Source organism: Hippopotamus amphibius, chromosome 14 (genome assembly GCF_030028045.1).
Source record: "Hippopotamus amphibius kiboko isolate mHipAmp2 chromosome 14, mHipAmp2.hap2, whole genome shotgun sequence".
NCBI classification, from domain to species: Eukaryota; Metazoa; Chordata; class Mammalia; order Artiodactyla; family Hippopotamidae; genus Hippopotamus; species Hippopotamus amphibius.
Window position 1 is genome coordinate 29836152 of NC_080199.1, and position 15726 is coordinate 29851877.

Below are 15726 nucleotides of genomic sequence, written 5' to 3' on the forward strand. Positions count from 1 at the left end.
TGTGTTTGTTTCTAATTTTGCTTTTATTTTCTAGCTTTCACAGCGTTTACTCACCTTATTTGGTTTTTATTATTTCAATTTGTAAGTGTATTTGTGCTTTTATGTTTGGGCTGTATAAGTTCATTATTTTTGCAAATGTTACAAGAGCTTGCAAAGAAGTTGCATTCTCTGTTGGATACAATGCTTATTACCTGTCTTTATATAAAGACGTTTTGTTCACAAGTTTTTTTTACCCCCCTTTGGATTAATATTTCAGTTAATTGGATTCTGACTCCAAGCAAATTTTTTCAGAAAAATCTATAGATACTATAAGTTAATGCATAAGTATATTTCCATTTCCTTTACATGTATATGATTTGTGCTTGGTTAAAAATTTTATGGTCATACCATTTCACCTCTGTAGTCTATAGATACTACTTCATTCATTTCTGCATATGATAGTAAGAAGTGCTGGCTTTAGTGACCAGCTGCTTCTGATTGGATATTTAGGCAGTTATTTTTTCATTGTAGGTATCAAGAGAAGTCATCATGATTAACCCGTTGTTTGTCTTCTTCTATATTTATCATTTTCTGTCCAATCTCTTTATTTTTATTCTTTAAAGTTACACAATTTTTCTCTCTCAAAACTTTCATATCTCTGAATCTGATTTGAAAATACTTCCTCCACATCCATCTGCTTTTAATATGGACTGTCATTTCCATAGTAGTTTTCTTATTTTCTATCATTCCCTTCTTTATTTTAGCTTGTTTTAAAAAGTCTAATTCTATTTTATCACATTACCTTTTTATGTTTATTCTTTAATACTTTTATTTACTAGCTCGTTTATTTAATTTTATTATTTTTAATTAATTAGTTTTTATTTATTGGCTGCATTGGGTCTTTGTTGCTGCCAGTGAGCTTTCTGTAGTTGCGGAGAGCGAGGGCTACTCTTCGTTGTGGTGTGTGGGCTTCTCATTGCGGTGGCTTCTCTTGTTGCGGAGCATGGGCTCTAGGCATGAGGGCTTCAGTAGTTGCAGAGCATGGGCTCATCAGTTGCAGCTCACGGGCTCTAGAGTGCAGTCTTAGTAGTTGTGGCGCACGGGCTTCATTGCTCCGCGGCATGTGGGATCTTCCCGTACCAGGGATGGAACCCGTGTCCCCTGCTTTGGCAGGCGGATTCTTAACCACTGTGCCATCAGGGAACCCCCATCATTTATTTAATTTTAAAATCATGTTTGAAAAAATGTCTTATCCAAAACACTTATCTAAATGTGTTTCCTGGTATCACCCCACTTGTTTTTGAACAGTTTCTCCATTTTACTTTTTGGTTTTTGCTTTTTTAGTTTTAAGTATCTGTGCACAGATCTTTTGTTGAATTTATTCTATCTACAGTTCATCGTCAAATGGCCACAGACCGTACTAAACTTACTACTTGCGTCAGAGTGGTAGAGTAGACTCTCTTTGTCTCAGCTCTTACTTTTTCACTTGTGAACTGGTTTAATTATCTCCTTCAAACTTAATTTGGAGGCTAGACTATTGATAGTTTGAAATATCTTTTCAGAGTTTAACTCCTTGGAGACAGGTGGGGCCAGCGGGTTAAGGAAGCGCTGAGGAGCCTCAATTCAATTTTTCTATGTGAGAAAATGTGTTCTGTCCAATTTAATAGATTCGACCTCAGATTGCAGCCATTGCTCCCTACCAAGTCGCCCTCGCTGATGGAAAGCCATGTCCCTGTCCAGCCCTATGACTCACCGGGAGGACAAGGAGCACACTCATTTCTGCTTTTGTTTGATAACTTGAGAGCTAACTTATCTCTGCTTAGGAACATCATTCAAAATCTATAAAGCTGAATTCCAGGTGGATGCCTCCCCTAAAACTGTGCATCACCGCAGGCTTTATCATTTTTTTTTTCTGGCTCAAAGCAACTACAAATGGCACCACCTTCACTGAGCTTTCTTTACTCTGTTTTCCTTTGGTGAGGAAGGGGCATTATACATTGCCCATTTCCCAGCCTTCATTTTCCCAAATAAAGAATTCTTAATTAGGGCCTTTTAGGATCCCCTTACTTACGTTTAAAGAAATTTGCCATTTCGATTGTTTCTGGAGAGAGATGTATTAGTTCCTGGTGTCTTATTTCATTTAGGCTAAGGTTCTGTCACTGTTTCTAAAACATATTACATAGATTGATAGAGTAGTTATCCCTTAATTTATTATAGTTTAGGCAACATTTCATTGTTCTTGATCATTTCAGTAATTTTAAGCAGAATTTTCTACAAAAACTTCATTCTTTTCTTCTACCAGAATCACATGATGCGCTAGCCAAGACTTTATCTAAAAATATCTTTTCTGTTGCTTTCAGGCATGAAAAATTACTTAGATTAATACATATTCTCAAATCACAATATTTTTCTTTTGTGCTTTGTATTGCTCATTGCCCTCTGGTACCTAATTTTGTAAAATCCAAAGTGAGCCTTATTTTTGCTTTCTTTATAAGTAACGTGTTCGTTTTTTGTGCTTGAGTACTTCAACGTCAAGACTTTCTTCAGGATAATCGGGGGAAATATATCAGCTTCACTCATCATATTTCTGCATGTTTCCATGAAAGAGGAATATCAACCAGCACTGTTATCACCACAGTGAAGCACTATGAAATAGTTTCTGACATTCTGTCTCCCACTACTCGCTCCTCCTCATTGAAAGGGAAGCTTCAAAGGCCAATGAGAGCCAGGCATCCTTTGTTTCTTCTACAGAGTGGCTGTAATATATGGAAGGTCATTGCTCACCTGTGGTCATGTATCCTGCTGCTTTCCTTTTTTTGTAGGTATTTTCCTATAAGAGTGAAATTTGTTCTATTTCCAACACTTGGTGATGTCACCAACCAAGGCTGGCCTGCCCCTTTGGGGGAAGGTCTACTGTCTTCAGCTATTCATCCATAACTGAGTAGGTGAATTCATTTTGAGAAGAAATTGTAAAACACCCCGTGTAAAACTAAGCTGCTTCCTCCAATCAAGGAATTTCAGTGTCCGGTTGGCCCTTGGATCTACTTCATTTAGCTAAGAAATCAAGGGTAGGCAGAGAGATGACAAATAAATCTCTATGAAACCCCCACAAAGTTAATCTATGATTTTAACTACTTTATTAGTTTTGTTTTCCTGGTTCCTGATAGACTGTTTTGTAATGTAGATGTGAACATTATAACTGATTTTTTTTTTTTACAATTTTTTGAGAGAAGAGAAGATATTGTACATATGGAGAATTGCATTCATGGCCTCATTCCTTCTTAGTTTTTATGTGTTCATTTGTTTCTTGAATTTGTGAAATGTAATGCCAGATTCCAAATTCTGCATTGATAGTTGCCTTTCCTGCTACAGGAACAGCATTGACCTCTAAGATCGAATTTATCTTGTGAGAGGAGTTCACCGGAGCCGCTCTATTGACTGTTTTCTATAACGTCTACACCATCTCTTATCATGCCTCCTTAAACTCTCAGCCTAATGTATTGGGCCACCACTTGCCGACTTGATAAACCATCCCTCCTGACATATGAACATGACTGATGGGATGGTGCCACCTGTTACTATCACTGGAGATACAGCATCTAACAAGCACGTTGGTCTCAAGTACTTTTCCTTAGCCTGACCTTATATATTCTACATCTGGCTGAAATTCTCAAAGGGACTGGCCATTTAGTGACGTCCATGGTTTTCGTCATAAATGCAAGCTGTCTCTTCTCTATTTCAGAGGCGAGGAAGAGATGATAAACCACACATCTGTCCTCATGCCCCCATTTTTTCCTCACAATTCTTAAATTATAAACCTTGAAAGTAGTAAATGTTTGAGTATCTGGAACTTTAGAAACAGAAGAAGTTAAATATGAAAAACAGCAAGCAAGATCTTTCACACAGCAAACACATGCATGGATTTCTCTGCCCATATTCAATATGGAAGAATGATTATGAAGCTCCAGGAAGCTAAACTGTGCTTTCCCACCCAATGTTCAAGTGAATCTATTTGTGTTTCTGTAACACACAGCTCAGTGAAATGTGAATTCATTTACATAGTCAATACTTGGGAGGAAGGAAGGCGAGAGCAAATTGATTGTTTTATGGTCGGTAAATATGGTATTTGACCAATTTACTTTCACGAAGAGAAGGGAGAGAAAATCATTTAGACCTGGATGATATCCTGACTTTCAAAAAGACATGGCCAACTTCTGTGAGCCTCCCGATTTCATATATTATGCTTTTGTCGAGTTAAAGGTTAACTAACATTTACTTTTGTTGATTGACTAACAATTCCCTGCACTTGAACAGCAGACATATTGCTAGTCCTTGTTACGGTTATAATTTTTATCCTAAGAGAGCCCATTGGTTCTGAAGAACAGAGACGTAATAAGCCATTTAATTCAAAGATACTGGACACTATATTGAGAGAATAAGTAGTTCCAAAAACATTGACGGTATCTGAAACAGGCTTTGGATTAGTGATTTGTGCTAAGCAGTCGTAAGTACTCACAAATGGAGTGTGAACACACAGCAGAATAGGAAGAAAAGCTAAACAAATGTCACTCTTTTCAGGAACCCACTAATACTTGGCTAAGAAGGCATTTTTCATATTTACATATGAAAGTAAATTAGCTGTAATAAGCTTCTAACTGGGCTTTATCTGAAGGCTGGAAATGGTGTTAATATTTGGAAATGCAAAGGCATTTAAATGGATACTGCTAACTCTACCTCAGCAACTCACAGCCCAAAAGCAATTTGTATTTTGTTGTGGTACATGTTGATATAAAAGAAAAGAACATAACGAACTGAAGTTTTTCCCCCAAAGGAACTTGACCTCCTTAGTGGAAAAAAAAAGAGAAGAAGGAAAGTAAAATTAAAAACAGCTGCTTGGCCTAAAGGAAGAAGAGGATTCCCCAATGACAAATTTACAATCAAGAGGAAATTGGGTCCACAGAAATGAAATGAAGACAGCCAAAGTGATTGTCTCTAAATTTATATAAAATAGTTTAAGTATCAAAGGACAGGAAGGAGAAATGTCTCCAAAGAACCAAACTTCAGTTACCCTCCAAAAGGAACAAGGAGGAAAGAAGAAACAAACTGCAGTATTTGTATATATTACACATTTTGGAATTTTTTTTAAAACTGCCACAAAGTTTCAATATATCTTTAGCATATACCTAACACAGCTACATCAAAGATGGGCTGATGTTAAGCCCTAACTCTAACCACATCACAGCCTGCATCTTGGATGCAGAGACATCAGCTATGTCCCATAACAAGAAATAAACATTTCTGAAATGATGGGTATGTGGAATAAAAAATATAAATTAAAAATATATATCTTATTCCTGTACAATTCAGTTAAAAAACCAAAGCATGTGAAGGAATTAGAATCAGAAGTGGTATGAAATCTGGGCCTGCATTGATCAACTCAATCCATCCAGAAATTGTAAACTGACTTTCTTTCTTCATATGAAAAGAAAATTCATTATTACATATAAATGCACAGATATTCTCAATGTACCACTCTGCTTTCACAAGGAATAGCCTAAAATCCTTACTAGCATGTGCCTGGTGCCGGCACTATGCTTGCAACCTGTGTTATTACATTGATAGGCATAAACACCAAATGCCTCATGCACTTGTTGCTTTGAAGATGACTTAAAAGTCTCAAAATATAATCCCAAGGCCTTTGTTTAATAAATGTACTTTTATTTTAACCTCCTTTCGTGTCATATCCCAAAGGATAGAGTTCATTTTTCAATCGATTCAGGCCAGTTCTTTCCATTTTGGAGGGTGGGAGTGGGGTGGAGATGAAATCTTCATTGTGTTGATGCGATCTCATGGAATCCTAAGGACTCCAACTTCAGGTATCACTTTGTGTGCCAGCCCCCAGTTCCTGCCATTCACTTTTCCCCTCACCTGCCACAACACGAAATATTTATGAGCAGTATGCTTCCTTCTGAACCAAAATGAAATTTTGCCAAACTATCCTGTCAGAGGAGTAGCTTGAAGGCATACATAAGTCATAGGATAAAATCTTTTGAGATTATTTCTCTAATAAACATATTCAATTTTTTTAGTTAGAAAAGAACCCCAACTTGTTAAGATAAGATTTCCTTTAATTACCTTTTGATGCTTTTAATAATATACCTGTTGCTTGGTGCTCCATAAAGATAGTCACAAAGATAAAATAAAACGTCCATTTATAGGCTCTTTTGAATTGACATAATATTAAAAATGGGGATGCAGGTAATTAATGATAACAGAAAAAACAGTTTCAAACATCCATGCTATTCCCAACGGCAATGAATGATTTTTGCGTGAATAATACAATGTACACAAAATGAATATTAGCTGGCCCATTGTTTTCAGCATATCATGCTAATATCAAAAGGAAAAGAATAATGATAACTGACGACATCCCCATTCAAGAGAAAAACAGAATCGCAGATGTTGTGGCTTCTAACCAGAAGCGGCTAGACCCCTGACAAGGAAACTCTCCGGTGGCCAGAACTACTGAACACACATCTGGAAACCGAGACACTAAAACTTGATGAGAGCTCTGCAGTGCCCAGAGAGGCAAAGCAAGCTTCCAAACTGAAAACTCACAGAACTTTCTCCAGCTGCTCTGCCTGAAATTTAAATTATATATTACAGAATTCGGGGATCTTTCTAACTAGATGAGGGGAAAATAGCAAATACTTTTTGAGACAACTGAAAGAAAATTGCTTTTCTTTCAAAATATCGACTATAGTATTTGTGCATAAATGTGAAAATCCCATTGAAAGAACTTCCTGCGAGCTGTTACAGACGGTGCATAAGGAAGAGGCGTTATCTCTGTGAGGATCTCAAAGGCAAACTTGACCACACTCATAACAAAAGAGCCACAAAAGGAATAAATCGTAGAGATGGTTCTTCCAGCCCAGATTCTGCCAGCTACAGTGGATGAGGAATACCTTTTGAAATTTAACAACCAGGGTTGTAATCTACAGCTAGGAGCTAGGAACTAAATGTTCTCAAACGTATTCAAATTTTCTGCCTTTTGAAGACACTGGTTCCAAAATGTCTCCAAGTGAACTTATGCAGCAGATAAATTGCATTTTTCAAGAATAATTCATTTATTTTCCTGGGTCTGTTAAACAAATATATGTTGCAGATATATACGTGTGTGTGTATGTAGACACATGCAACCTCAGAATTGCATAAAATGCATAAAATGAGCAACACTATAAACAATTCCAGCTAAAAGTGAAAACACTTGATTTGACATTTTCGTTTTTCCCATCTTTATTATCAATAAGCACTAAATGTTCCTTACATATTTTTTAATCCCGAAAAGAGCTTGCAAGGCTGCCCTCTCCTTGATTGTTTCCTTGCACATCACTTCAAACTCTGGGAATGCATGTTTGGGTATAATTATAACAAAGTTTTAGCAGATTCAAAAGGATTTGATTACATTTTGCACAGAACTGATTTTAAGAGAAATCCAATTTGTTTCACATCCCTGAGGTAATATAAGTAGATCTTATAAAGGCTTTAGTATTTTGTTTTAACAAAGTCAAATAGTTGTTTCTGAAGAAGCTAGTATAATCTTGAGCTTTGTCAATCTAGTATGATATATGAAATGAGGAAGCTGAGAATCCCTGTCTCTGCTGTGCTTAGATCATTGTTGAAATATACGTCCATTCTGGGAACTGTGCTTTCAGAGCACCATCATTGAATTTGAGTTTTTCCAGAAAAGGGTGATGTATTTGATAAGGGAATTCGAAACCATACTCAAGAGGAACCAGTAGATGAACTACCCCAAAGAACCTGGTAGGCCCCATTATTTTATATGTCTATCAAGAAATTCAAGTGATTATAAATTGCATTCTTATAGGATGTATGTAAAGTACATTGAAGTAAGAACTTTCATTACTTCTCATTCAAGTTCATAAGTCGAAATCTGTTGACAATAAATCAAGTTGAATTTGTGATCTAATTATATCACACATAAATAAAATGTACATGCTTCACTTATTTGGGGTAGGAATTATGATTTTTTTTCTTCTATCTATATAAAATTGAATTTTGACACTCATAGAAAATTGGACTTTTTGTAGGAGCTAGACTTTATTCCATGGGTGCCTAGATTTTACAAAGCAAATATATTTTTAGAATATAATTAGAAAAAAGCAATTTAATTGATTACTTTTTACAGGTGCTCAGATTTTCTATAGTATATGGGTGCCTAGATTTTACAAACCAAAATTTATGTTTATAATTAAAATGAAGGATTTTATCATAAATGATAAAAATATTTAAATATTTCAAATAAGGAGTATCACAAAGGAGTTAGAGTGATGATAGAGTTGAGGGATCTTATCCAGAAAAAAAGAGACGGGGCTCAGATATTATGTGTGACGAGAACGAGGGATGTCGATGAAAACACTCCCTACTTTCTTCCCCTCAGGCGAATGAACTGATACTTTCAGAATTATAACATTCCACTAGAACCACTTAATACGTAGAGTTGAAAACATCCCCTAAAGTTTCTCAGGGAGGAATTGCCATTCCAGGAAAACACTTTTTTTTCTTTGTACCACAACACTTCCCATGCTTTTTTCCAAGCAGAACATCTAGCCTCTTTCCTCAAAAATTGACCCTTTCCTCCCCAGCTGTAGTTCTACTGTCTCCAGGAAGACACAGCTCAGCCATCTAGGGCAGCACGTACAGTCATAATGTTTAATCCATTTCACATTCTTCTAACACAGACCCACTGCCTTCTCCCCATCCTGCTATAGCTACTGTCACTTAAGAGGTATTCACTGATCTGCCCTTTTCTTTGTCCCATGTTTCTATCATGATACTCAGTTATCTTCATTTCATTTAGTTATCTGAACATTACACACTTTTTTCACTTGTGTGGGTGAACTCAATATAAAACCATTTCTGCCACATGCATTTGATTAGATTATTTTTCTTTGTTTTCACTTTATTTACCTATTATTTTTCAAAAGCTTTTACCACCACAACTAAGTGAATAATAAAATGAATATTGTCTAAGAAAATGTTTAATGCTGGCTGCAAAGAAAAAAGTAGTCTATGAGGAAATATCCTGAGTTTTTGTCTAAAACATTCCCATCCCTGTACAAATGTAAAATCGGTCGTGGGTAACTTTCTGTACTCATTAGATTCCTCATGTATTGTATTTAATTTATTTTGTAATGCCTAAATTTATTCCACAGCAATTCCCAAAAAAACCCCAAATATTTCATACATGACATACAGCACTGTGAATTATATTTATCATGTTGTACCTTACATCTCTGGTACTTATTTATGTTATACCTGGAAGTTTGTACCTTTTAAAAGTTGTTCAGAGAGTAAATCCTAAGAGTTCTTATCACAAGGAAGAATATTTTTTTCTATTTCTTTAATGTTGCATCTTATGAGATAATGGATGCTTACTAAGCTTACTGTAATAATCATTTCATGATGTACAAAAAATTTTTAAACAAATATTTCAAAACACCATAGTAGAACATATACCAAAAAACAAACTAAACAACTTTCTTTAAAAGTAAAGAAGAGCAAAACGAATCAGAAATGTTTTGGGGATACATCTGAATTCACTTCTTTAGAAACTTCCCTCACTTATCCCTAAATGCTCACGTTGATTGACAGGGGTTTTTTCATTTTTAATTTCAACACATTAGAATCTCTGTGATGGGAGTTTGGGAGTGGCCATTTGTCCTGCATGACAATCTGAGTGAGGAAATAGCACCAGTAGGCTTTTGGAGGTCAAGTAACCTCTGCTGAGTGATGGGCCAATGAATGGCATATCAACTGACTGGTCAAGGCAATTTTTTTGGTCCCAAAACACAGAAGAAAGACACAATGTTATTACCCATTCTGTGTTTTACCATTTCCCTGCCAGTTTTATCTTCACCTATCCAGAACTGATGAGAAGTTTATTTTTTCTTCTAAAAGGAAAAGTAGAAAAAGAGAAAGGGACTACTCCATTGAGAGATCAGAATTGTTATATTACAAAAACAAAAGAACAAAAAGATTATAAAAGAGGATGATAATAGACACTTTCAAAAGACCTGCACTTCGGTATAGGCCAAATCCTTTTGGCTGCCCTCATCCTGGCTTGATTGGCAGGATGAATCTTCCCTGTTGGTAAAACAAATTCACTCAGAACTGATTGCCTAAGGTTTTGAGTGCAGCAAGAAGTCTTTCTCCGGTAACATTTGCTGATGTTTACATGGAAGCTATTTCTGTAACTTCTTTAAAGCAAAATACATAAATTACACTCAATGCATTCACTATAAAGGCAGAACTCAGTGGTCATTTGTATGAAATATGCTCTATTGTCATTGCAAGCATTAACTGATTGTTTATAGATTACTTTCCTAAAAATGAAAGGCCTATAGGCTTCTCCAAAACCACAGGGTAGTCGGTTTTCTGTAAACTGGCAAGCTCTTGCAAGAGGCAGAAAGAGTGTTCTGAAATTGAAAAACAATGCAAGTGTTTGTAAATATTTCAATCTATAAGGAAACATGCCAAATTTTCTTTAAAATGATAGAAAAAATGAATGAATGAATGAATGAATGAATGAATACTTTAGGAAATGAATCCTTTAGGAAATCCTACAGATGACTTAGACTGTTCTTATAGAAGTTATGAATGAAACTGTGGCAAACCCAGAAGATTGTCTTTAGGACAGAGACCAATTACCAGTTCCAGAACACTTCGGATTATGTCTCTGGCAGAGACATAGAATTAATTATTCCTTCATAGGCATACCACAACAGGATGTTGATCAAACTCCTCATCAGAAAAATCATCTCAAATCATTCCATTGTTACATATGCAGACCAGGTCCTTGTCTTCTGGTCTAATTTCACAACAGTATTCTCTGTTTTCTTCTAAGTAGCTTAAAGCATTGTATGTTTGTTGTTTTGTGACTCTTCCCATCACCCACAGAGGAGAGGAGTATGATAAAAGAGCAAGGTGAGTCATTGAGAGAGGAAACTGATGTCCCTGCCCTAAACTGTCACTTCTTCTCACTCCATATACTCTGCTCTCCAGAGGCTCCCAGCACTCCCGTGGCTTTGATGATCACCTGTATGCTGTAACATGAATCTACATCTACAGCCCCAATTTTTTTCCTAAACTCCAGACCTCTATCTTAAACTGCATACGATCCGTCCATTCCATAGGCACCTCAAAATCTAATATGTACCTATACTCTTCTCCCATTAGTCTATTCCCCTACGGTAATCCCTAAGCCAGAAAACAGCACCAGCTTCAACCCCAATGGCCAGTCTGGTGACCTGTGTACATTATTAACCACCCCCCATTCCCGCATGCACACACATCCACTCATCTTCACATCTACCATCACTTCCCAAGACCAGACCACTATCATCTTTTGCCTAAACCCACATTTTCTCCCAGTTTCCTAAATATGCACCCTGTTTCCTTCCAATCTATCATCCATATTACAGTTTAATCTTTCTATAACTACTTAATAATTTACAGTGCTTTGGAAGCATCATTTAGCCATTTGGAAAATTTCAAACTTCTTGACCTCATTTAATAGTGGGTATATGATCAGAGCCCAGCTTTCCTTTGTCACCTGATCTCTATAGCATTCTCCCTACTAAATTCTCCCCCCAACCACATACATCTTTGTTTGCTTCCTTGGAATTACCACAGACCCTCCAAGTCGCTTCGTTCGTATTGTTCCCGATGAAATATTCATCCTCCACTGTTCAGGCAATAATTCCGATTCATCCTTGAGGTTTCAATTTAGAGGTTTTCCTGCCAGAAGCCTTGCCTGATCCCTTAACTTGGACTTTCATATCACCATACAAACAACACAATGTTAGAATTGGTTTTATTTCTCCAAATGTGGCCTATACCCTCAGAAAGAACAGAGTATGTGTCTGCCTTGGGGATTACAGCTGCCCCAGCACCCAGCTGCCAGAGTTCTCAGCACTCAGTAGTTACTCAATACATTTGGGTCAAATAGATGAAATTTTTAGGGCAGATGAAGTCCAGAACATGAGTATTAGTCATGACTGTTACTAGGTTAGGCAATTAGGTCAAGGATAAAATAAAGCAGATATCAAAATCAGAGGCTGTTTTTAATGATTTAGGAAACAGATTTTCAAATTGGGCTGATAGGGTTTTTCAACTGTCCTCCCTCAGTGACTTAAAGAGGCCAGATACTAGTTGGTAGAAGGTTTTTCCACATCAGAATTGACTATAAGCCAAACTATCTGCAAAAAAAGTCCTCCATCTTCTTATTTGTAATTATCCCCAATTTTAAGAGATATTAAATTAAAGTTTTAGTAAATTCTCATTTCTTTTGTTAATTAACAGATTGATTTGCTATTGTTATTCCTGCTCAGACTCTTTGCCTAATAAAGATTGATTGATTCAGCCTCCCTCCTCTGGAGATCTGGAAGCAGTTTCCTGGCAGTTTACTGGAACAGAGCCTGAGTTATCCTTACTCACTTCACGTGAATAGCAGTAGCTGTGTGATTTACAATTGTGCTAGTGCTAATTTATTAATGGGATCTGATGGGTAGATTTAACTTCCCCAAGAAAATACTGAGTCTGGTCTAAGAGTCAAGCCCACTATAATCTCACATCACAAAGCCATATTTCAAATCCCTCGTTTTACTAACATCACAATTTGGATACGTGCTATTGAAAGCAACACATTTAAGTGAATGACTAGGAAAACAATTTTTAAATTAAAAAAAAAAGTCTGTATATCTTGTAAAAAATAAGTACATAATAACAAAGTGAGTCCAACTCGAGGATGGAAGATGCCTTAGAGGACTGGGACGGGGAGGGTGGGGGGGACTCGACGGAGGGTGGGGGGGGAGTTGAAGGAGGGAGGGAATATGGGGATATGTGTATAAAAACAGATGACTGAACTTGGTGTACCCCCCAAAAAATAATAAAAAAAAATGAATTAAAGAAGTGAAATTATATAAAAAAAAAGTACATAAATAAAGTGAATGACTGGACATTTGTTCTGTGGTAATAAAGGGATTTTAATTTTTTTTTTCTATCTAGTTATTTCATATTCATTTCCAGGATGTTTATAACTGATAATAAGCTGATTTTCATGGCTTCTTTCTTTTTAGACAGACAGATATGGATATAAAGATACTGGTGTGGAGATACAGAGCTGGATATAGATTTATGTGTAAATATAGATACAGATAGAGAAATAGATACAGATTAGATATAACGTTGGTTTTTTTTTCATCAATTTCTGTAAACTGTCATAGTGTTTAATGGTATGCTTTACTTATATTTACAGACACACTTAAACTTTTTAAAGTTAATATTAATATTTTAAAACATCACTCCTTTGGGAATTCATTTCTTGAATTCATCATATTGATAAAAATTTTTAAATGGTGTGGAAAAATCTCAGTGCAAAACCTTATGTGAAATTCGTGCTTTTGAGGTAATGGTTTCTAAAAATAATGTTTTTTACTGTGGCCTGTGGCTTCTATTTGTAGTACTAAGGTTGCTTGGTTTTTCCTTCAGAAATAGTAAGAGGAACCTGCAGTTCCTTTTTGTACTGTTCACTTGCACAGAAAGGGAAGTAATATATATTCTAGTGACCTGGACTTTGAGAACAGCTCATTAGCACCAGTTAGCATGTAATAGATATTTTCGCTGAAGAGGTTTATGGGTTTTACAAATAATTTCTTCTTCCCACACACCAAATTTAACAGTTTTATAGTCCTTTACAACTTCCACCCCCATTCATGCACCTCGTCATTATACCAAGAGCCAAATTTTAATGACTTTTGTTGCCTCCAGCACTGTACACACGTGCAGAAATGATGCACCCCAAACTCTGATTAAATGCCAAACTGTACTGATGAAAAACAGGTCCACTGAGTAAATACTAATGATGAGTGAGATTTCATGCTGTTTTACTGCCAACAGACCATCAGAAACAGAGTGCAGTTCATATAAAAACAGCACTCCTCTAAACAGTCAGGAAGGCTGGCAGCCTCAGTACACATGTAAATGAACTTGATAACCCTCTCTGTTTGGAGAATTCATGTAAAATACTCTCCTACTTGCTTTATTTGGTTTGTTTAAAAAGTCAAGGGATTTTCAATGAGGCCACTAGCTTCTAAACTCCTAAATTAACTAAATGTGTACTATGATGTCTGACCAGGACCTGAAGTATGATGTGTAATGACTCTTGAGAACACTGAGAAACATACAAGAGGATCTAATGTTTTACCAAGAATAATGTATAAGGTAGCTAAAAGGAAATATTATTAGGGTTCTATAGCTACTGGGTGCTACCATCCTAAAAAGAAAGAATTGGCACCATGAAGAATTATTGTATCCTGTTATAATTAACAAGATATAATGATGTGATTTTAATAATAAGTAATATTTACTGACCACCTAGTATTTGCTAGACCCAGTACCACATGCTTTACATATATGAATTCATATAACCTTCATGATATTCTAGTGTAAAGAATATTACTCACATTTTACAGATACGAACACTGAAGATCAGGAAGATGAAATACCTTGTTCAAGGTCACATATAAACTTTGGATATAGAGCCAGCGTTCACACCCTGGTATATTAGATCTAAACTCGCCTCACTACACAATATATGACACGTGTACACACGTACATGCGCGAGCACACACTCACACAAACACACACACAATTTATATTTTGTTCATTCATTTTTAAACTTAAATCATTACTTATATTATGCATTCCACTGTAAATGAAATAAGAAGGGGCAAAACTAAGTGATTCATAAGTCAATTAATGAAAAATGACCACGCCATACACATTTAGTGGTCCCCTTCAAGCCTGAGTTGGTTCTAGACAAAATGAGATGCTTTGAATGTGAGCCTCTCTAAACTTTATTTTGTACCTAGATTAGCAGTATTTATCTTCCAGAAGCTGTTTGTCCTGTTTTAGTCTTCTGACTGTCAAGATGTCTTTCATGGCCACCCAACTCCCCTGAGTTGGACAATAGCCCAAATTTGCTCATGGGAGAAAACTAGATAGACCCTATGTGTGTACAAAGTGAGGTTCTTATACCTGAGACAAGGAAGCCCAAAACTATGAATCTGGACGCCTGTATCGGCCACCTACTGTCCCCTCCCCTCCTAAGAGAGGGAAAGAAACCTTTGCTCCCGAATGTTTTTACAGTTGTTTGGAATGGGAGCAGATGGCTCCATAACTCCAGATTTTATCCTCCTTGGGAAAGCAAACACATGTAGAAATAAAACCCTACCTTTCTCTAAAGTTTTCTCGTTACCTATGCAGCCATCGTTTACTTCCTTTAACCCAAGCGTGTCCTTTACCCTGGTTCAGTTTTCCTTTTCAGAAATCCCTAGACGTGCATAAATGGGAAACTATGTCCTTCCTATCATCAGGCAGGCCTGAGACTGAATCACAGGTCAATGATTTACCAACTGAGTGCTTTTGCACAGTGCTTTAATATCTCTGAAGTTCAGTTTCCTCAATTACAAAATTAAAAACAAAATTAAAGGATGTAACCTAAAAGTTGTTTTGTGATATAACTTGGATGAGGCATGCAAAGAACTGAAAACATTGCCTGGCTCTGTAGTAGGGGCTTACTTTCATGTTAGCTACAATTATTTATATTTTGAAATCCAGGAAGAAGCCTCTAAATTTTCTGTAACTAAAACATGAGGGTATTTT